Here is a 25,296-nt window from a genome sequence, read left to right as displayed (position 1 = left end):
GTGGCAACCTTATCGGAGGTGAAATGGTTTGCAGAAGAGACTTGCAGTTTGTTGTAGAAATACAGACAGATCTCCAGTGCAGGTCTTTCTTCAGAGAGCTGTGACTGTAGCAAAGCCCCCCCCCCATTATTCTAGGGATTCCCTCCTAGAACCTCTATCATCAGATTCTTTAATTATTTTCATAAAGAAAGAGTGGACTGCAGGAAAAAAAAAGAAAGAGGGCGCTGATTGCAAAAAAAAAAAAAAAAAAAATGAAAAGAGAACCACTTCCTAATTACTTCCTAATGATTACAAGTCCAGCTATATGTGAACTTCATACCAAAAACTGTGAAGAAAGAGAAGACTTTTAAATATGTCTACTCTTTATGGTACTGGGACATTATTCTGGCTGCATTTAAGTGCTCTGTAGACCTGATGCAGAAATAGGGAAGCTGTATGTGTTCTCCTCTACTGGCGATGCTGTTGCAGTAATTAAAAATAAACTGTTGTTGGAATCACTGAGAAATGACTGTGCAGCATGCATAATTTCACTCACATTAGAAAAAGAAATCCCTGAGATATCTAAATGCAGCACAGGGCCACCAAAATATACAGTCATGGCACTACCATTTCAGGGAAGCTGATTTATACTTTGCAGACAGACTAGGAACAGACACTGAACTCTGAGGACCAGATCAGGAAAGTTGCACAAAGAAAACCTTTGCATCTTAACATTATGCTATGAAACAGATTCTATACTGTACAGCAAGATGAGAAGCAGAAGGAAAATTAGCATTTTTCAAGGAACAATGGAACCAATCACAGTATGCAGCAGGATTTCCAAGAGCCATCTGATTTTTTTTTTTTTTTTGTAGGTATGAAAGATATCAAAAGAAATACTGAAGGATTCAAGGAAAACAGAAAATGAGACCAAAAAGTGGAGTTGTTAAGCAAGTGGATTGCAAGACTGCCATTGGACCCCACCGCTTGCTTGCATAGAAAATTGGCTTGCTATGAGAGGAAAGTACAGAGTTAATTGCAAGCCGATTTTCTCAGAAAAATCAAATATGAACACCATGTAACTCCATGCTGAAAATTAAGCTGACAAGGTAACTGACAACATTCAGTTACTTTTTCAACTTAATTTTCAACAGTGGAGCTACAATCTGACTGCAAAGTTAATTACGCTGGAAGAAGGCACTCGGGTGTAACAATATGCAGTTACTACCGTCTCACAGCATGCTCGGATGTAACCACACAGGCGCCATGAGACGGTAGTCAGGGTTAATGAGTTAAAACCAAACCAACACCCCCAATGCAGATAGACCTGACACCCATGTACTGGTCTGCAGAGGCTGCCACAATGACTGATACAGTATTACACTAATGAACACAGGAAGCTTTCCAAAATGCTCCAATGCTGTGGATACTTTGGCACCCACCTCCACAATGTATGGGGTGATGGATGCTTGGAAGCTGGTGGTTGTTCCCAGGTTTACCAGGAATTCCTCTGTGGCCAAGTGTGGTTGTTCTACTGCAGGCCTTCCACCGGTGGCAGCATGGTCCCTGGCCACAGCAGCAGCCCTTTGCCATGCAGCATTGCCCATATCTGTGGCCCAGTGTTGGACCTGCTCATAGGTTCTGTCTTGTATACCTACATGATTGACTACTGTGATGAAGTCAGCCCACAGTGCTGCATACTGGTCACAATTGTGGCGAGTCCTGGACAGCAGAATGTTGTGATGCAGTTTGAGGCCATCCAGGATGACATTATTTTCAGACTCTGAAAATGTTAGGTGCTTCCTTTGATACATCTGTTCTGAAAGACAACAAGAGGGGAACACATCACAGGACCATATACATTGATATCCACTATGTACAGACCATGTACATCAAAACTGCCCTGCTCTATTCACTGCCACCTCCCACGCTATACCCCGCAGTCTATCAACACACTATGTATGTCGCTATCACCAACATAGTGGCAATACCGGGTGTATCACTGTGTGCTGTAACAGTGTGTGCTGTATGTCTCCACTCCCATCAGTGCCATCTACTGTGGTGTGTTCCCTGTGGGCAAAGTCCCATTACTATCTCATATGGCCACTGTCAGACACATAGGTGTATATTACAAGTATATGGAGACAGTCCAACAACATCACTGTGCCACGATGACAGACAGCAATGCAAACCTGCTGTTGCCTATCCTCTCTGTAGGCATCATAATTTTCCAGTACACAGATGTTTGCCAAATGTGTACGTGTACCTGATATATGTGGTCCTATTGGCTCAAATCTGTGGATGTCTGGCAAGCATTTGGCCAATATAATTGATGGTTGTTCTCAGAATATGGAAAATCTGGATGACACATGCCAGAACCCTCAGAAAACAGTTATGCTACAGTAATATCTGTTACTCTATTCATACTCTTTCTTTGTATGACCACTATATACACTCTGTTGCTGAGGTTTGGCCTGTGTCCCCCCAGTAATACTGGCTATGACCTAACTTCCTGCTGTAGGGGGTTGCCAGATATGTTAGCCATACCTCTCAAATAATGACATATGAATGTTGACTAAACCATGACCTAGCCAGAGTACATCAGGGGCAGTCATGGACAACCTTACAATGTCTGAACTATTCCTGTGTGACATTCACAGACTGAGAGGTGCTGAATGACAGTGCATCATGTGATATGACAGCTGTGTCCACCCTACTTGCTGTCAATATGTCTAACTCATAATCCAGTAGAATTCATACAGGAGCCAACCATTGTAGGAAGGAGTGAGAGGGCCACAGCTGTGATGTAATTCACATCAGGCACAGTTGAGAGGCATGCCTGTAGCTGTTGGACAGCAGAGTATCAAATATATAGATGTACTACAGGCCTACTGTTGTAATCCCTATTCTCCATAACTGCATCCTCCCATCTGCATCCCATTATATGGGGACATGTATTACATACCTGGTAGAGTAACGTAATCCTTTTGTGAATAAATTCTGAAGAACAACGCTTGGTAAATCGCAGTCTGTTTTGGTATAGCAAGTTACAGACCTGTTTCCCATAGGCAGTTGTTTACCTTTTATAGGTAATGCTCATTAACAGGTAATTGCCTGTGCACCAATCAGCGACTCAAACTTGTTAATTGTATCCAGAACAGCTGGGTTGCACTTTCATTAGCCAATGACATGGCACAACAGTGCAATATTTAAGTCCTTAGCCCCTTTCTTAGACTGTGAGATGGACATTGATGAAGTGTGGAGTCTATAGCATCTCACAGGGTAGCTACTAATACTGTCCACTGTTGAGGTTTATGAGGTATGTCCACAGTTTTCCATGCTATGTGTGGCCATTGTCAAATGACTTTATGATTATCCGGCAGTTCAGTGTTAAACATTGTGGGTTGAGGTCAGTAAGGGTGAAGAGACATGTGGGTGTCAGACGTCATAACCATCAGAATATGCATGCTGCTGCAGTAGCTGCTGGTCTATCATCTCTGTATATTTGTAGGGGCAGACTGTGACACATGTCCCTGTCACTTGACCTTTGCCCCCACCCTTTAATGTATGGGTATTGAGTGGATCCCTTGTTCTAGGCGGTGTGAGGTATAGTAGGTCTGCAGTGGTAGCGTAACATACAGCTGCATATGTTGCAGCCTGCAGCTGCTGCTTTTTGCCTAGGACTCATAATGGGAAATGTAAACACATTGGAGGACAGCAAGCTGTATGTGTCACTGAGGGAGCAGTGTCAGCTCTGTCATCACAGCAGAGCCAGGGTGAGGGTACCCATAATAGCCCAGTTGAGGCATTTGCTTAAGGTACATGTGTTATGTAACAGTGCCAGTCAGACAGTAGTAGGCAACATATATATAGGCTATATGAATATGTGCAGTGTGTCCCTACCTACAGGCCTTTGACTTGGTAACATGTGTAGCAGTTAATTCAGTAGCAGCAACCTGTTTTGGTTAAAACTGCATGAATCAGTCACTATTTGCTGTATTCACAAGAATGTAATTGAAGTGCAACACACTGGACTTGAACCCAGGACTGTGGGTGGCAAAATGTACCGCATGGATGGCACTTAACAGACTGAGCTACTGAATCACTGCTGCACTAGGTGTATTTGCAAATTATATGTCCATGCATACAGTCTCTGACACAGGGATTCCATTAGCATGTGTTTTCTGATGGGTATGAAATGTGACACTCAAATGTCTGTCATGATTCTCTAACCTCAATCTTTAATGACTTTCCAGTACTTTAGCAGACAGATATGTTTTAGTAAAACCATGCCAAAAATAGAGGGCATAACTGTGGACATTCTGCAACTGCCTGTACAGTTGAAAGCTATACCTGCTATCCCAGGCCTCATGTACATCAATTAATATTTATTTGGATGTGTACTGGTGCAGTGTCTGCATCACAGTCTCAAGTACACTGCCAATTTCTCCATTATATGTACTTCTATTGTGTCAGTGGCAATCAGGATATGTTGGTAGAAACAGATGTAATTCAGACCTGAGTGCTATAGTGGGCTAAAGCACTGTGCTGTAGTTGGCAGGGGCCTGGGTTCGAGACATGACAGGGGTGATTATTTTGCAGATGTCCCAAACACATAAGATGATTAAGGCAGTTGTAAGTGGGTTTGTATGGGTTTGTGCATAGCACAGCTTAGTTCCATTTAGAATTGTGCTAAACAGAAAAAAAGAAAAGAAAAAAGGGGTGATAGGAAAGTGGTGAAATGGGGACAAGCAGGGGGGGGAAACATACTGAAAGGCAGGTAGGGGTGTGCAGGACAGCTGTAGGAAAGGACCATAGTTCTCCATTTATTCTACAGCAACAGCTATGCAGGTTTTACAAGAATTTGGAATTTTGAGCCTCACACCCATACATGTGCTGTTTAATCAATGTAATAATTAGTTATGTCCAGTGGACATGTGTGCAAAATGGAGAGCTATGTATGGGGTTGATATTTTCTTTTTTGTGGGACAGGTGCCTTTTTTTTTTTTTTTTAAGGAGAGAGTGGAATGTTGGGGAAGGGATATAGGTACATGTGGGGAGGTAAGTTGGATAGGAGATGTTGCATCTGCAGACAGACAAGACAGACAACACAGCATACAGTGGTGGTGTGTGACACATGAAGGGGGTAAACACCCTGGACGGGGAGGATGTTGTGGAATCTGAGGTCCATATGCCCCCAGATGGAAGCAACGAGACTGAGCTCCCCACCGATGGGAAGTCACCACTGCTACTTCACTGCCCTGAAGGTGGCTGTGCTGGAAACTGGGCACCAGGGCCACCAGGACCCTCCAGGTTGGTGAGTCTGGCCTCAATCTGGCACAGTCATTGCTCATATCCATGATGAACTATCCTGTGCACCATAACCTGTAGCTGACCCTGGGTGACAAACCTTCCTCCACCCCTGCTCCCAGGGGCAACGGGCCATATCCCCTGAGGCAGTTCCACCCATAGGTAGTGCAGGGCCAGTGGATGAAGCACCACCAGCTTGCAGCCCATATGTGCTGGGACCCAGCACCACAGCCAGCTGAGGTAGGGTCGGTGGATCACCAGGAACCGTCCTACCCAGTTGAGCTTTGGTGTTGAGGTATTTCAATGTGTATAGGTTAGTAATGAACAAACCATTCAGTTAGTTATAACAGCATGCCAGGACATTGCAAATACCCCAGTAACATAGCATTGCATAGTATATGGAACATAATGATAAGTAAGATAACAGTCAGTATAGTAACAGCATGCTAGTAACAATTACAGCATAAGGCCAACATCATAGGTAATTCAACAAGATATGTTAGTGTGCAACCATTGTAATACATAACAATAATAAAACACAAGGCCCAACATAACATTTAGGGAGCAACATATGTTAATAGTAAACAATAACCAATGTATAACAATAATAAGTAATGGTGAAGATAAGGGATGGGGGGAGAAAGAAATACAGTCCATTAATACCAGTATAGGCTATATAGTTTGCAACAGTACTGTAATATACTGTAATATACTGTACAGGTCTGCCCTTCCTTTATGTATAACAGTGCCCTATAGCTGCTGTAGCATGTACATACCTCTCAAGCTATCCGCATGAGACAGTATGGGCCAAGCAGTAACACCTGCAGGTACACAACTACAGAGGACTATTACATGTCAGGTGCACCTATTTAACTACCACAGTGTACTGTGGACTGATGTAGTGTGACTGTGTTATTGACAGTATCATGTCGATGATAGATCTGTGACAGAGGGATTAAGCAACAGTGATTACAGTCCATGACAGCGTGACACTAGAGAGACATGTATCATGTACAGTACAGAGAGTACACACAAAAAAAATATTTAAATACATATCCATACATTGCTTTACTGCACTTTGACAGTGCAGAGGGTGTGTTATTCATCCCCGGACACAGTAACACACTCCCTACACTGATTCAGTAATCGTGTTACATGGCTCTCCCTCAGTAACATGCTGACATTAATATGCATGGCATGCTACCGAGGGGCAATCGGATTCACGGCCACTGTACCTTCCGTGTAGGCTGTACACTATGCCTACATGGATTTTATTAAATCTGGGGGCATATCTCTTTACCTGCATTAGACAGATGTCAAATATCAATACAATTGTGTTTGTCATCATGCATGCTTTAAGATGGAATTTTCTGACACCTTGTATTTAACATGGTTTTGAAATTATTAATGCAAATAGGAACAAGCAATATTTGATACCTAAAGGCGTCAGTAGGAGGTAACTGCAAAAGTGCCTGGAGATGCACTCAGCTGTAATGAGTTAATGATGCATATGAAAATATACAGCTATTCTCTAACTCTTCCTGTGGCAGCAGGTGTAAGTGTAGGGCTACGATACAGGTGAGCCTGGGTTCTAATTTAGCACATTCCTAATTTTATTAATGCTTGTCCACTCAATTTTAAAAACCAAATAAAAGATAATTCAAATATAATTATAAATAACAATAAGTATGTACAGCAGTGAAGCTCATCTGAATTACATGTATGACACAGGATATACTGAATATTCTGTTTCTGTAATTATAATTGTCTTCTCTGGCCTTGGATGGCCTTCATGTCTCAGTGATACTCATACATACATGAATGTATAAACCAGGACCTTGTGAGGTCACACACATACCTGGTTAACCACTCAGTCTGTTTTGTGTGTGCTTGTGTGTGTGTGTGTGTGTGTGTGTGTGTGTGTGTGTGTGTGTGTGTGTGTGTGTGTGTGTGGGTGTGTGGGTGTGTGTGTGTTCACGTGTGTGTGTGTGTGTTCACGTGTGTGTGTACGTATTTATATATATATATATATATATATATATATATATATATATATATATATATATATATATAGATAGATAGATAGATATAAAATTAAAGATCACATTCACATTCAAGAAGCACTTCTTCTTTGGCAAGGATGAGAAATCACCTGTGTGGAAGACTATGTTTTCTTTCTAATGCATAGGTTTGAATCCCACATTGTACAAATTAATTTTATCAGTGTATATAGCCACAGCAAAAATTCTCACATTACCCTTCTTAGTTCATGAAGTGCTTTCCTCTCTGTTTGTCACTGTTGATCTCTACTTAACGTTGAACAAACTCAGCTGGCATGGTTGTTCAGGTTTGCACACCAGTAGTAAATGCCATAACACACATTGGCAGGAAGTCATTCCTAACTGTTGCTGTTTTTCCTGGTCAAACATGTCTGGTGGTAGAAGGGCAGAGGCGGGGTATTGAGGAGTCCAGAATCTTCATTAGACTCCTTGTAAAGTGCCACAACTGAAGGCTCTTGCAGGGAGACTATACTGGCTCCCAGTACAAGTCTGAGACATGGAATGGTTTGGTCAAGACTGTCTCCAGTGCAAGTGGCAGTTCACGCATGGGAGAACAGTGTAGGCATCACTATATTGATCTTAAAAAGTGCAAGCAGTATACACTCAACCAATAGCTGGATGAGTTTAGGACTGCTGACATCCCACAGTTGTGCAAGTATACAGATACAGATAATTAAAACTAGATAGGAAACTGCATATATGCAAGACTGGTATGCTTAATTTATCTTGTTCTCTTCTTTTTTATTCTACAGACAAACAAGCAATCATGGTGAATAGGGAGGCCATCCTGTGTATCCCAGGAAACTGAGGCAAAAAATGGGAATGTATGCAGCACAACATTATTATTTTAGCTAAAGTATTGCTCTTCTACGCAGTAGTAGTAAGTTAAGCATGCATATTCTAACTGTAAAAGCAAGCATGCATGCTTCAGAATGTAGAACAAACCAGCTGGAGGAGTCAAGTCTAATACTGTAGTCAGATGTTGTGGGTTTAAATAGCAAAAGTAGCAAATATATAGTAAAATCCTTTAAAAAATTACATAATTTAATTTCAACAGAAGTGGCACATATCCTCTGCTGTTAACTTAATCTGTATAATTTGACCAAGAATATGTGCAATATATGCACATTGCAAGGATTACTTTGAGCAATCATTACTTAGAGTTTCTATTTGTTAAGAAGTATGCTTAAATGTAAAAGTAGAGATAAATATTTTATTATTATGATAATGCATTGTATGTCACATACAATGGTACTAATTATCTCTTTTTTTTGCTCTTACCCCATCCTGTATCTCTATTTTTTTAATTTTTCTTTGTGTCATCAAAACATTCCCATGTCATCCATCTCTCACAAATCACAAAATGCTTTACAGCACAGGGAGGTAGGCCTTCCCCCATGGCTCAGCCTTCCCCCTCTCCACCAACTCCCCCACCGATGTCCAGCATATCTAGGACCCAACCTGGCAGCACTGCCTCCTCTGCCCCTGCACTATCTGTACCCTCCACATCAGGTAGCACTACCCCAGCAGCTGAGGCTGTGATGCCCTCTGGGAGTACTGGCGGAGGTGGGGATTTTATCACCCACCAAGAATTGTCAGGCTTAGTGAGTAGGGTCGTGCATGGCACCATTGGTGCATGCCTATGCCACATGGAGAGGATGCTCTCTTTTATGGTCTGTAGGAGAGGATGGCAATCATTCCAACAGCCAATGGAATAAGGTGACATTCATGACAGCCCATTAGGTGTGGACTAGATTCTCTCTGTCCCCATGTTTGACAGGCATGGACATCCATTGTCCCCTCCCTAATCCCAATCATGGTGTCCCCCAACCTGTTGTGTCTCTCACCATCCCTGCGTCTTGTCTTGTTTGTCCTGTTTCTTTGCATCTACTTCCTCACCTACCCTACTTACCTTTCCCAAAAATATCTACATCTCTTACCCAACATTCCTCTTACTGAAGTAAAAAATGGGCACATGTCCCACAAAAACAAAATGTCTCATGCATAGGTCTCCCCTTCACACTTATGTCTTCTTAACAGACCTGATTAAGTCCAATTCACTATACAAATGATTCTGTTGTTGTCACCCCTCTTTGTTGAGGTGACGGTCCAAGTTAAGCTGATATTCTGAATATATTTTCATTTTACAATGCTGAAAAAGCAAATAGCTATGGTTCTTTCCTACCTCCCTCCTACACATTCCCATACTGCTTTGCCTTTGTTCTTCCCCCTGCTTGTCCTTCATTTCACCACTTTCCTGTCTACTTCATTTTAACACATTTAATCTGGTCAAAAAATAGAATCACACACCACACACATAAGTGAAAAAACCCAGTGAAGCCCTTCACTTTTTGTCTCTGTGTTTGCATGGAGTTTGGCATCATACATCAATGCCGAGCAATGGTGGACAGCTCTTCAGTGGTGCGGTTACCTCCACATAATGCTGCTTAAACACCAACATCTAGGCTCAAAAAAGAAATATGTCAATGCATTTATACCTGCTGTCACAGAGTCAGCTAGGCAGCAGCTGTGTTTCTTACTTTCAGTGCTATCTTCACTTTTGACTGTGGTGCCTCTTTGCTTAATGTAATTGCAAAGAGGTAAATAAATCAATAGAACTTTCATAATTTTATCAACAAAGCAGAGGCTCATGTTTGCTCATCACTTAATTATGTCCAAATGGGGAAAGCAGTATAAATGTGAATCTCACATGCGCAGATATTTTGCCATTGATTGCGAAAACCAGCTGCTTGCTGGTGCATTATAGAAATGGCACAATGGCATGTATTACTCATGTTTACTGCCCCATTTGGTCTTCCTTCCATGAAAGTACATTCAAAAACACAAAGGGAAATCACTTTTTAAGGGAAGAACACATATTTACACTGTAGCCATATGTTACCTGCACCCAAGCATTTGAAACTTGGTCTCTCAGTACTTGTTCCCAAATACATCAACTGCACTACATAAATAAATAAAAATGCTTTCTTATATACCATGTATATGCTTATACTGACAATACACATTCAGATTTTCCAGTACTTGTAGTAATGTGGTCAGCCGTTTGCATATATTTACAAAGCTGCATGCATTTGTAAGACATACATGCACACAACAGCAAATGCTACACTTTGCACACACATCAATCTGGCAACATGCAGATCTTAATATCTTGACAGTTGTACATGGCTAGCCATCCATTTTGGACAGGCCTCCCAACATCTTCTCTCAAACATCCAGTGCTGATGTCATCCACAATAAATTGTCCTGCAAAATTATAAAAGTTAGACTTGTGTCGTGGCACTTGCATTAAACGCTGAGTCCTCCAGTCAATGTACTTAGTTAAGTAGGGGTTCTAAAGTCACTGCAGTCAACTGATGAGTGTGTGTGTGTGTGTGTGTGTGTGTGTGTGTGTGTGTGTGTGTGTGTGTGTGTGTGTGTCTAGTCAGAAGAGCATAACTATGTATCCTGCAGTCATCAGTACAATCCCATGGAGTACTAATGTTTTGACACTTGTACATGCTTACACATCCATTCCATTTATACCTCCCAATATCTTCTCTCAAACATCCAGTGCTGATGTTATCCACTATAAATTGTCCTGCAGCATTGTACAGCTCAGACTTGTGCAATGGCACTTGCATTAAGTACTGAGTTGTCTAGCAGGTGTACCTAGTTAGGTGGGGATTCTAATCTCACGCCAGTCAACTGGTGTGTGTGTGTATGTGTGTGTGTGTGTGTGTGTGTGTGTGTGTGTGTGTGTGTGTGTGTGTGTGTGTGTGTGTGTGTGTGTGTGTGTGTGTGTGTCTATTCAGAAGATTCTAACTGTGTATCCTTTGGTTATCAGTGCAATCCCATGGAGTACTAATATTCTGAAAGTTGTACATGTCTACACATCCATTTAATGCAGGCCTCACAGCATCTACTCTCAAACATCTAGTGGTGATGTCATACACTATGAATTGCCTTGCAACATTATCAAAGTCAGACTTTTTCTGTGGCACTTGCTTTAAGTACTCGGCTGTGTAAATCAGTAGGTAGGGGTTCTCTTCTCACTGCAGTCAATTGGTATGCATGTGTGTTCACTTGGTTGACATTTGAGAGAGTATTTTAGACAGCGATTTTGCCATCTTCTTCTCACCATTCACTGCTGATGTCATCAGCTATAAAGTGTTACTGGACACTAAAAAAGCTAGACCCGTGCTGTGGTGCTTGCATTAAATACTGCATTTTCTGGTTGTATACTTAATTTGCTAGTGGTTGTGTTCTTACTGTGGTCATTTTCAGTGTGTTTATTCACTTAGTTGACATTCAAGAGACCATTTTACACCAGCATGTCAGACACTGCTATTATCATCTTCTTCTCACCAGGCACTGCTGATGTTATCAGCTATAAAGTGTTTTCATTCACTGTAAAAGCCAGACTTGTGCTGTGGCACTTGTGAATACTGTGATTTGTAAATAGGTAGGAGTTCTATTCTCACTGCAGTCAACACTCATTACGGTGACAATTTTAGAATGATATGTAAGTCCACAGTTATCTCAAACCATACTCCAAACATCTCATTGCAGCATACAATGACTTTGCCATCTTTTACAACATGCATTCTGACAGTAGTTAAGAAAAACCTGTATCATGACAGTAGCATTAACTACTGTGTTTTAAAGCACTAGTTTACCTAAACATGTAGGGTTCTAATCGGATAACAGGCAACTAGTGTGTCTGTACATATAACTATCACATTTGAGACAATTTTACACAGGGATGTGTCCTACCAACATGTTTTCCTCAGCATACAATGATGCTATCATACTCCATAAAGTGCAATGTGACAGTGTTACTGTCAGACATATGTGATGTTGCTACTGTGACATTACATGGCATTCATATTCGATAACAGCAGAGGTGTAATGGTCAAATCAGGCCCAGTCTACTGCTTTGTGTGTGTGTGTGTGGTTGGTAGTATGTTATGGCCATTGTATGATCTTTGGAATCATTCTTCATTGCACTTCTTCTTCTTTCGGGTTTTCCCGGTTAGGGGTCGTCACAGCGGATCACCTGTCCGCTCATGATTGGCAGTGGAGTTTTACAGTGTCAAGTTGCCAGCCCAGCGCCCAACCTTCCACAGAAGGCACACACACACACACACACACACACACACACACACACACACACACACACACACACACACACACACACACACACTCACACCTAGGGCCAATTTTGAGTGTTCAATCCACCTGCAGCATGTCTTTGGGATTTGGGAGGAAACCGGAGCACCCAGAAGAAACCCACGTGATCACAGGGAGGACATGCAGACTCCACACAGAAGGCACCCCAGCCAAGGATCGAACTGGAGAACCTCTTGCTGTGAGGTGACAATGCTAACCACTGCACCACCGTGGCTGCCCAATCATTCTTCATTGCACTACCACTTGGAAAACCTTTCACATAGCCCCATGCATCCATTATCCTCCTTCCTGTACAGGACTAGAGGATCTCCTCATGTCAAATATGCATACACACATCATGAAGCAGAGTCTTTCCCTGAGCCTTGGTAAGCCATCTCAAGACCACTGCATGTGTAATTGCTAATTCTGTCATGGTGTGGGCCACATGTCCCATATGGGCAGTGGCAGGATGTAATGCAATCAAACAAGTATACACATATGCACAGTAAACTTACTATCTTCAATAATATAGATATAGGGATTTTTTACAGGGTATAATAATGGCTATGATTTCATGTGATGTTGGTTATTAGCCTAATAATGTCCTATGACCATATGAATAGTTGACATGTCAATGTTGCTGTCATTGATATGTGCTATACTGAGGTGTGGAGGTACAGTATGGCTACAAAAGGGTCTCACAATGTGTGACACGAGCCAATCTATTTATGGTGATTGATGCCATTGCAGTACATGCTCCTTCTTTAACAGCTGCAGTAATATGCCTCCTGAGAACTGTTAACATGGTATGTTACACTATGCATATTGGTGACATATTAGGACATGTGTGCTGTAGAACAGAAAAACCTTGTACACAGTTCACATTTTGCCATTATAGTGACAATTGCAGTATGGCAAAGATATGCATGTGTCTACATACCATCATTAAATGTTCTGTGACTGACATCAATATCAATTCATATTGATTACATGGTCACATAAGTCTTGTCTCATACACATGGTTGTCATGATCTGATATACATAACCAATGTCTCACATGTTTAGATGAAACTGCAACCTTGTGGAATTCATTGTATGTGCAGTTATGGTGCTACACCCAAGGATTATTGAAGTGGTTGGCAGCACCATAGTGTGATTAGCATTTATGTCAGGAAATGTTCTGCATGAGCCACAAACAACTGATCTCCAATGTGTCCTGATATGACATCAGGCCGTTCAAACACAGCTTGTCATGAAACACATATAGGAATATGTTGGGCAAGTGATGTAAGTACTTGACATTGGTACAGTTTACGACTGTGTGCATCACAGCAATGCATGGAATGTAATGAATGATCAAGCCCATATGGAGGGCTTGTCACAAATCATTTATTCCGATACATATGAAATGTTAAATGGAATGCACAACTAAGCACAGATCTATGTGTGTGGATGTTAGCAGACATACCCACCCAGAGGACATAATAATCTGCTAGCTGACAGTTTGTCGCACATGTCACCATACTGTCACCACTGGCTATACATGCAAACATTCCTCAGTTTTTATTCTCAGCACAGCAGCACATCTGTGCACTCTCTATGGCTAATAACACAGAAGCAATGGGCCCTGACAACATCAAAGGTTGTTAATAGCATGACTTAAAACCTCTCCTATCAGACACAGTTGGATCCATATGTCAACACAGCATCCAGATAGCCTATGATCCTATAGAAGGGTGTATAGCAACATGCATCCTTCTGACTTGGGGGGACCATTACCTGATACATGGAGTTATAGACCCATTCTGACTCTCCTCATCTGTGAGGTAGGCCAAGGAGTTGTCATGGACCTTCTCTAAAAGGGCACAGGTAATATCCTAACTGTGTACTAAACCTACATTTGATTTGTTCAGGCTACATCATGTCTGTTACATCTGTTTGCTATCTTCAAGAAGGTTACCAAGGGCATGCATGATGGCAACACTATCACTCTGTGTTACTTGACCTGACAAAGGCATTTGACACAAATCAACAGTCAGGTATTACTGTAAAACTGTCACAAGTGGCCATAAACACCTATGTCAGCAAGTGGGTAGACAACTGGAACACATACATGACAGAGAAATATGTTGCAGTGTGTAAAGTCACCTCTATCTAGAGTCCAGTGGCCAGGTCCATACCTCAGGGCTCTGTGGTAGGCCCCTTCCAGTCCATTATTTAAGTGTCAGGCATCAAAACTGACGTACACATCCTTTCTTCAACCAGCTTTGTGGAGAATTGCAAATTGTAGGCAATCATTGAATCCAAGTGCGGCATTGATATAATGCATGCTGTATCAATACACACAAAGGATTGATGCTACATCAACGGAGACACGGTAAATGAATGAAACTTATGGGGGGATTAGTTCCATTATGAACACAAATACACAACATAAGTATGATATAGATAACACACCCCTATGGATAGACCAGCTGGTATGCACACCTGCCAACTAGCCATGATTGTTCATTATTTTTAATACAGTTGTAACAGTGTCCCTCCAAACACCTCTGACAGATATTACATTTTGAGGGAGGTGTGCTTGATTCCCCTCAGAGATTGCTGATGAATCATAATAGCTGCACAAGTGTGTTCTTGCATAACCATCTATGATCGCTCACAATCACATATGGTATGTGGAAGACATGACATGAGATTACTGGTGGTATTATTCAAACATTGTCCCTGATTGTGTGTGCTTCTGTCTACTGTTCTCCATGGGCCTGTTACTATGTTTCCCACTTGGTTGAGCCCTATGCTGACATTACATTCATGCTCAGGCAACTCATTTTGCACAGCTTCACAACATGTTCATAATTCCCACTGTATATACCATCTGTGATATATGTCCTGTCCATTGTTCATGTCAGGATGCTTATATCACAAAGTATCCACTCCATTGATATGTCACCTTGTTTAACAGTCACATAATAAACAATAACTGTGCAGTCCTTAACTGTATTGTGTCAATATGGGATAACTGTTCATGCTACAAATGTCTTCATTGACAAGCCCTCATCTGCTGTACATAACCATGTTTCACCTGTCCCCTTCCCCTGTGTTCATAGGTTCATATGTATTTACTAGGCTAATAACCACAAGGGCCTTTTTAAGCCTAGCCATGTATCCCAAATCTATGACAAGTTCTGATACCCTTGATAAGTGCAGCATTGGCCTGGGAGATGAACCATTTACAGGTTACCTGTGTCCATTAGAGACATAGATGTCAAACCAGGGATGAATTTCTGGTTTCCCATCCAATTGTCCAAGTTGCACTTGAATTGGGTTAGGAAGGAACTCTGCTTTACATGGATGGGGAGCCTGTTCCATAGAGGGGGTAGTCTCTGGGATTCATACCTATCTCTCCAACAGGTCCTATTTATATCACAGGCAATGTTTAAGTCTTTGGAATGGGTAATTCTGGTGCTGTTTGTTTTGTGGTTATGTAGGAGGTCCATCAGAGTGGGGTCTGACAATGCCCTGTATGCCAGGTATAGATCTCCCCTCAAAAGCCTGTAGAAGACAGAATACATGGATAGGGCCTTGAAGCAGTCTGTATAGGAGATGTTACTTACTCCCTGTATTCTTTTAGTGGGGAACCTCTGTGGATGCTCCTATTGTTGGATATGTCTGGTTAGGTACATACTAAAGGGGGCACTGTACTCAATGACAGGTTTGATGAATGCTAAATAGAGTGGAACAATAACTTCCTTGGACTTAGATGGCATACCTTTGTTTATAAGTTGTGCAACATAGAATGATTTCCTCACCACTGTAGACATGTGATGATCAAAGCTAGATTACTATCTATGCTTGTCCCTAAGTCTCTGACTATTGGGTCAACTCTAAGGGGTGTGTTGTCAATATGCTAGTTACCAGGGATAGATGACTTCCCAAAGGATACTCTTATGCATTTCTTGGCATTCAGTTTTAGTCCATGGCTCTGACACCAGTTGTTTGTCTGTGTCAGCCCCTACTGGCGAATATTTGTGTCAGTGTGAGATTCAATGTCAGCTCCTAATTTGCAATCATCCGCAAATTTAGTCAGCCAGAAACCACTGACATTGGCCTTGACTTCTGAGAAGCAAATGCCAAAAAGAATGGTCCAAGGAAGGATCTCTGAGGGACTCCACTTGTGACTGGCCTCTTTGTAGAGGTGGACCCCAATTCTAACTTCCTGGGTCCTGTATGTGAGCCAGTTGGCTATCCACCAGGTGATATATGGGTTTGTACCAAACCTCTTGAGTTTGTCAACAGTGCCCAAGTGGGGTACTGTGTCAAATGCCTTGGTCTGGTCAAGGTAGGCAGTGTGAACGATTTTGCCCTAATCCATTGGTTTGGTGACCTTCTCAAAGAAGTCTGCCAGGTTGAGTACGAATGATCTGTCCTTGACAAAACCAAACTGGGTTGAGTCCAGTGTCTGGAGGTTCACTATTTCTCTTTTGATCATCTCCATGATGATTCTTTCCATGGCTTTACATATAAGACTAGTGAGACTTATGGGTTTGTAGTTTCCAGGGACTGTAGATGGCCCACCTTTGTGCAGTGGGATGACTTTTGCCTTTCTCCATTCATGAGGCATGAAGTTTGTTTGGAGGCTACAGTTAAATAGTAATTCCAGAGGCCCTGATAGGTCATGTGTTCAGTCCTATAATTCATATATGTGTCCATTTTCAATACACACACTTCCCCTGACTATTTTTTTATAATGCAGTCTATGCACCCTTACTGATCATTTACACAACATTTATTCAGTATGCCTGACACAGGTTTCCACACTACTCTGCACTGTATACACTTTTGTGTAATGTGTTGGAACTATATACATTGTTTTATTAATAACCATGGTAATCATTGTGGAATTCTGCACAATCCTGCAGACCTAGTTTGCCTATAGGTAAACAAGTTTACATGACTACTGCTGTCTGTGTTGTTCTACACCATTTTCTAGCTGGCAACACTGCATGCATATGTAATTAATTCTGCTGCTCACCATGCAAACATGTAAACTCCATGAAGGGTTTGCACTAAGCCTACAAGGAGTTTATTGAATCCCCAGGCATGTGTATTTATATTTCTTGTCTCCCCCCATTTTCTCTCTTTTTCTTATTTTAACTATGCATTCCTTTGTCCTTTTTTTTCTTTCACTCCCACTTACGTTCATTTTTTTACATACCCAAATGCCGCAGGAACAAACCAGCAGCATACCTTCCAGTTTAGGGAATTTTCACCCTCTGCTCATCCAAGGATGTCTTCACAGGTTAGAGTTGTGGCACCAGTCCTGTAGGCACATGTCAGCCTAGCAAAATTCACTGAATAGGGCCTTCAGGACTTGGATGAGGAAGTGGTACAGCAGGTCATGGGCAGACAACTTCACCTATTGAAGCTTCTCTTCAGCGGGTGAAAGACTCAATGCCCCAGCCTTCACAGACTACCATGTCACCACAGACCTCTGCCCCCTCAAAATCAAGGTCTTCTACTGCAACATCCTCTGGCAGTGGAAAAGTTTGAGGCCTTGTAACTCATTGTGCACCAGCTGTCATCACCACTTCCTTCCTTTATCTTCTCCCTCACACCTTTTTATCTACTTCTCACCCATACTACACTCTTATATAAAAAAAAAATTGGAAAAAATGGGGGGGGGGGGTCAATCACCCAAGAAAAATATAATACTCCTTCTCTACCATAGCCTCCACACAATGCTCTTGATGTTTTTCTACTATGTTTGCCTCTTTTGTTGCGTCTCCCCTATTTCAGTCTTTTCTATCTTCCCCTTTCCACTCTTTAGTGAAAATATCAAGGTGTCCACATAAGGATACTCCTATGTAAAACATAATAAATTCCTTTATTTTTTAAAATATTAATAATAAAAGCTGCAGATTCTGCACCTTGCCCTAAGCCTTTCAGGTGTGACTGGGCATAGCCACTTTCATCCGCAATATCCAAGTACATGCGAAGTCATACGAAGCCTACAGCTTTCACATAGTCCTTTGTATATACTTAACATTTGTCTTCAGGTATTTTACATTTTATAGTAAGTAGGTGTGTTTTTCAAAACACCTTGTGTTTCCCTAGTCAGCATAAATAACCTGCACTAGGTTTATTTGCATATATATGTGTAGCAGCACTATTCGCAGATAACTGCTATCCCTGACTATGAATACCACCCATAATTCTAATATGTATCTATAGCTTGAAAAGTGTAAACAGTACAGCTGACAATGATAGTAATGCGCAGAAGTGCAACAGTCTTTCCTGAATCTCATTAAACCAAGTCTAACTTAATCTCAAAACCTTACAGAAAATTGGAAGATGTGAATTTAACAATCAGATTATTGACCACTCTCTTCACTGCGTGTTCGATTATGTAAAGGTTCTTGTGCATTGTCAGCTTTCTACAATTTCCTGCTAGTGAGGAAAGAAAGCTTGCATGACGGCTATCATAGCACATATTAATCCAGCAGATACAAGGCTTAAACTGAATAAAAGTGTCACTCCTACATGGACCAACTCAAAGTCCTGTCACTATACTGGGTATCTTACAGACTGCTAAGAGATGACCTGTGTCTGGTGTATAAGGCATCCACTGATGCATTACTGATGGATTTTCTGTACATCAGCAAGACAAATAGCATGAGAAATACTTGGTCTAGGATCTAAAACTCTTCTGCAACATCAATGGTTTGGAGGGGCAGGTATATTTTGTAGAGGATTCCACTGCTAAGAAGCAGACTCCCCATCCACATAAAACAAAATTCATCCCTGTCCATTTTCAAATGCAAATTAGATCTATGGAGTACAAACAAAAAAATTGCTCCAGGACTGCCCCCTGTACTACTAGTGGACAGATACAACCCCTGCTTTATCCCATGTGTGGGGCCACTCAGATTATTAATGGTATGCTCCTAGTTATTCTCATTAGGGGTAATATATAATTATTGATCATGGGATGGGCAAGGCCAATCTGTAACCAAATGGGATAGGTTATTTTGTGCCATTTCACATATCAGATTTCCTGTCATTTTATTTCAGAGTTATTGCTACAAAACAAATACAAAACTCTGGAAGCCATAGTCATCACTAAGCATGTCAACCTCCAGTCTGTATACCCAAAGTTTATCAAATTAGCAGCCTCTTACATCCATTTATTTATTTATTGGGCCTCATCAGGCTAATCATTGAATATAATGTCCCCTTTGGCATGTATTTGTCCAGACACATGCAACAATTGGAATGCCCACAGAGATACCTCACTAAAAGGATAGAAGGCCTAAACAACATGTCCTACATGGACCGACTCAAAGCTCCGTCATCAATACAAGTATGAAAAGGGAAACTGGCTAGGCTTAAAATGGCCTACAATGGCAGCTAACCTAGCACTAACTTATTTATAATCAAGCTCTTACCTCAAGTTCTATTCCTTATACCTGGAAACATACCTATATCACAGAAAATACAGGTACCTTAACCTCTGCACCAACTGTCAGACTAAGCCATACAGTATTGTACCATAATTATGCATAAGAGATTAAAATATTGGATATTTTTTACTTACACATGAAAAAATCATCACATAATATCAGTCTTCAATGTTCATTTAAGCAACAGGCATTTCAAACCTGAATTGCAATGAGTTTGTGCTGTGTGACATAGCTTCTGCAAAAATTGTTTTGGTCTGTTTTCAGATGATGGGAATGGCTGCTGTGTAGCACAGATGGAGCACGGCTGTTTTTAATTACTGTTGTTATGAACTGCTAGTTGTCATCTTGGATTGCGCAATTCTGAAATATATATATATATATATATATATATATATATATATATGTATGCAAGTAGCCAATAACTACAAAAATATATTCTTAGCTCTTTGCCCATCTGTACTGTGCTAAATCTGATCTAGTTGCTATGAAAGTGCCAGATTATGTTGTAACTGCACACCATGCTAATGTCTTTTCATTTTCTGTCACTCATTCAATGGCATTCTATATTTAAGGATCACAGAGTTTGCATTCGGAGTCTGAAGAAGCGGTGTATCCGTGAAAGCGCTTACTCCATTAAATGCTTTTGTTTTTAGCCTTGTTACAATCAGTGTTATTGTTTTTTCTTAGTATCCTGAACCATACCTGAATGCATGAAAAAGCTTAGCTGTACCTGTGTCTCTTTTCTTTCTTTGACAATATCACATTTTTTTCCTGTTTAATGTGTTATTTTAGCTACCTTAGCAGAAAACTGCCCATTCTGAGTGCTATCACGAGACATTTGACTTGTTGCTTACAAAGGTGAGAATGAGATCTCAGCATCAACAACTAGCACTAACTGAATGAGTATTTCTGTTCTGAGTGTAAAGTTAAACATTTTGCATCATAATGAACAACAGATAATGTGCCTAGTAGATTTGGTTTATTATGTCCGCAGTGAAAAGGTTGCATAGGCAAAGAGAAAGGGCACATTGTCTTGTTATAAAGCTTCTCTGTTCTTCCCACAGATTTTTATAATGGGAAGTACATGAAATGTATTGCATGATTATTTCCTCAGGTTGATTGATGCGAAAACCTTACAGAAGAACTGTTTTTTGGCCATGACAGCGTCAGGATGTCCAAAGACTTGACGATGTTTGACAACCTGAAGACATTTCTTATGGACCGTATTTTTCTTCCAGAGACAGCCTGTCTGCTGTGAGAAAAATAGGACTTTTTATACTGATATCCTCTTATTGTCTACTGCTTTCATAAGTTACCTGCAATGTCTGGGAACACAGAATTCTTTAAGTGAGTGCCAAGCATAGAGACAAATCTTTATTTATTAATCCATTTCACTGGTTTAAATTATTTTTTTAGTGAAACATGGCTAGATAAGCCCTTGTTTGAGAGTAATGGATTGAAAATACAAATCAACAAAAACAGAAATATAAAACTTGTCACTGTTACTAAAGATGAAAAGATGCATTCACTCACAGTTTTATAATATGTGTATACACTGTCTACTAAATGTATGGCCTTTTATCTCCTCAATGTGATAACACATTATGCTTTCAGGCTACTTGCAGTAATTGTAAATGCGTTCTCTTTTCATTACAACGTGTTCGCATAGCCTTGAAAAAGTTATTCAAATGCACAAGTAAGGCACAGCAGACAGCTACAATAAATGACCTGTTAATCATAAAACCTTTACATCGTAACTGCCATTATGTTTAATTTTAAATAGACTGAAAAGAGAACCTGATAAAGAGATGATTATGTCTAACTTGTGAATGGTATTTCCAAATATCATGTTTTTAAAGCATTATTTGTCTTTATTAAAGCTTGTAACTGTTCTGTCTACTCTTCAGAAAGGGATTTGATCATAATTTGTCGATATGCAGAGGCACTAATTTAAATGTTAATAATTAATCTACAGTTTCGGGCACTTGTTATGTGGGTACAAATTTGCACCAGGTTTGAATGAAAAGGAGCATTGCTGTACAAGATTAGACTAAGATTGTCAAATGGCACCCAAGCAAATCTGCTGTAAACTCCTCTATTATTCTTTTACAGTGGTTACAAGCAGGAAAATAGAACCAAGAGTTCTTTGGCATTGACTGTTGCCTTACTGAAATAGCTCCATAGCTAACCCTTACAGCCCTCTATATGAATATTCGAAACCACCAATCTGGACTTTCCCACTGCCTCTGTAGCCAGCTTTGTAGAAATGGGCATCCAGTGACAATGTTAAAATTGCCTCATGTTTTCTAACAGCCACTTAAATTTCAAAAAAATCTGATACAGTATGTTAGAGATGTAGATATACACTGTCAATGGAGGCAAGGTTCTCACATACAGGTGCTACAAATACCAAACAGGTTGTCAAAAACACACACCACATAATACCTGCCACACACATTACAGAACAAACACAAACACCCACATATGCTAAGGTACTGGAAGGTAATCTTCCTTCACCTCAAAGGCCTCAAAAATGCAGTAATTACAATAGTATTCTCAGCAACCTCAAAAACACACTATCAAAGTAACAAAGACCATGACACATTCAGCTTCAACTCAGAGTGTCTCAAAGTCTAAGCCCATAAGGCAGACCACCACATTGTTCAATATTTTGGCCACAAGAGACTCCATTGTGAGGTGCACTCACCATGCTGAGTGAGGAGAGGATTATTTTTAGTTGGCTATCAGGACACCAGGATCCACCAGAGCAAGCACACACTCAAGTCATTGAACCATGGCTCAGTCATAGTCTGTGTGTGTACAAATAAACTGACATATGCCTCCTTGGATTATGGATACATGATGGAGTTCTCAGACTATGTGTCCCATGTTGATATGAGCCTAGCATTGAGCAGCATTCCACCTTGTCCAAGGATAATGCCACAATACAAACAGAAGATAATTGACTTTAGTAATTGGCTTAGTGTTTAGTGTCATTCAAAGGGGATACAATATTTGTCGTCCTGAGAGGACATAGTTGACAGACTACACTGATTTGCCAGGATTGGTCTGCACCTGTCCCATCTAGGCTTTCATTTATTAGCTAAAACGTTTTCTATCCAATTAGTGCCTTTTTGTAGGCATTGCCAACTTGATAGACCATCCAACATAGTTAAACCAACCCAGAAACATTTAAAGGTGTTACCTCTCAATGCTAGCAGCCTAAACAAAAAACTCCACTCCCTGCAAGCGTTCCTCACACTGGAGAATGTAGACATCTGTGTAGTTACCGAGACATGGCTTAAATCCAAGGATGCAGGGTTAATAATGCCGTCCACACATTTAGGCCAGCTACTGCACAAATGGGGACAAAAGGTGGAGTTATTTTAACTTACATCAAAAACAAAACATATCTCAAATCTTATCAAGAAGTATGACACACTTGAGCCTCCCATGTACATCTCACTGCAAGAAAAGTCCCATACCATATTCTTGCTAGATATAGGCCTCACTGCATGACCCAGGAAACCCACACCACATACTCAAACGAACAGGAGTCATTCTTCATTCAACTCAACATCATACACATGGGTGACTTCAACTATCCCAGTATAAAATGGGAATTATAAATGACCCCAAACATGAAATCCAAAGATTCTTAGATTTTGCCAACACAAGTGTCTTGAACCAGCTAGTCTGAACACTCACTAGGGGCACCAACATCCTTGAATTAGTCCACACCAGCATGGGGAAATATTGCAACCCCCTACTCCAAAGTGTCATGTCCTCATTGGTCAGGATAGCCCATAAGTCTTTCTCCTTTGAAATAAAATTAAAATCTGGACACAACAGCTAACCCTGGAACTTTTAGGAACTATTCCAAGGCAAATTTCCTACTATTAAATGGCACCCTGGAAAAATGTCATCCCCCCGAAACCCTGGGAACACCACTGCCTATGCGGAATTCTTAACAAAAACCCTTTACAATCATGTATACAGCTGCATACAGGCAACAGTACCTACCAAGAATAAACACAGGTCAAACTGAAAACAAGCCACCCTTGTAGAATCCCAACATCAATAGATTGTATAACAAAAGAAAAAAAATCATGGCCAAAAATAAAAGTGCAATGTCTAGCTAAGAACTTCCTCATCAAATTAAATAAGCATCTCAGGGCACTAATCAAGTCTACCTAGTTGAAATTTGATGTACGAGTAGCCTCCCCGGCTAAGGACTATCACAAGGTATTCTTCAACTACGTCTGCGACTTCAAAGTAAATACATAACAATTCTTCTTCTTTCAGCTTTTCCTGGTTAGGGGTCGCCACACTGGATCACCTGTCTGCTCATGATTGGCAGTAGAGTTTTTACAGTGTTGAGTTGCCAGCCTGGTGCCCAACCTTCCATGGACAGCACACATATACACACACTCATGCCTAGGGCCAATATAGAGTGTCCAATCCACCTACAAGCATGTCTTTGGGAGAAAACCAGAGCACCCGGAGGAAACCCACGCGACCAAGCAGAGGACATGCAGACTCCACACAGAAGGCACCCCAGCCAAGGATCAAACCAGAGAACCTCTTACTGTGAAGCAACAACACTAACCGCTGCACCACAGTGGACGCCCAAAGTAAATGCATAACAATGTGCTGAATTAATTGTAAATGGAGCCATGTATACTAAGCTGAAGGATATAACAAATCTATTTGCCTATAAATTGAACTTCAGTTTTACCCTGTTTTTTTCCCAGACACCTAGGGTTGCCACCTTTTCAAATGCCCAAAGTGGGACATTTTTGGTACAATGTCAGATTTAGCAGGGTGAAACATACCCATGGCCAGTACAAAGGACAGAACTTCACTTTTTTGCCTAAATAAAAGCTTATACTTGTAGTATTTTAGTTGCTTATTCTGTTTCTTATAATATTTAGGTGTTTCAGATACAGAATAACTGTTTATGCAACTATTACATAAAATATAGGAAATAATTTTGCCCTACAATCTCAGGACATTTGCAATTTTTACAATTTTCTTGCAGGACACAACTGCCCAAAGACGGACTGTCCCTCTCAAAGTGGGACGGGTGGTAACCCTACAGACACCTCACAAGAATACCCCCAACTATCACTAAGGAACAGGTCTTAAATGCACTCTCCATATCTAAGGACACTATAAAAATGGGCTGTAATAATATCCCAGGATGTCTCTTTAATAGCATGGAACATAACCTCCCAGGCACACTAGATTAACTATTTAACTATAACCTCCGAACAGGCCTTGTGTCAAATGAATGGAGAACTATAACTGTC

The sequence above is a fragment of the Protopterus annectens genome, chromosome 10.part0 (assembly GCF_019279795.1).
Source record: "Protopterus annectens isolate FY-2018-M chromosome 10.part0, PAN1.0, whole genome shotgun sequence".
NCBI lineage: Eukaryota > Metazoa > Chordata > Ceratodontiformes > Protopteridae > Protopterus > Protopterus annectens.
Note: the sequence above shows the minus strand (reverse complement) of the source record.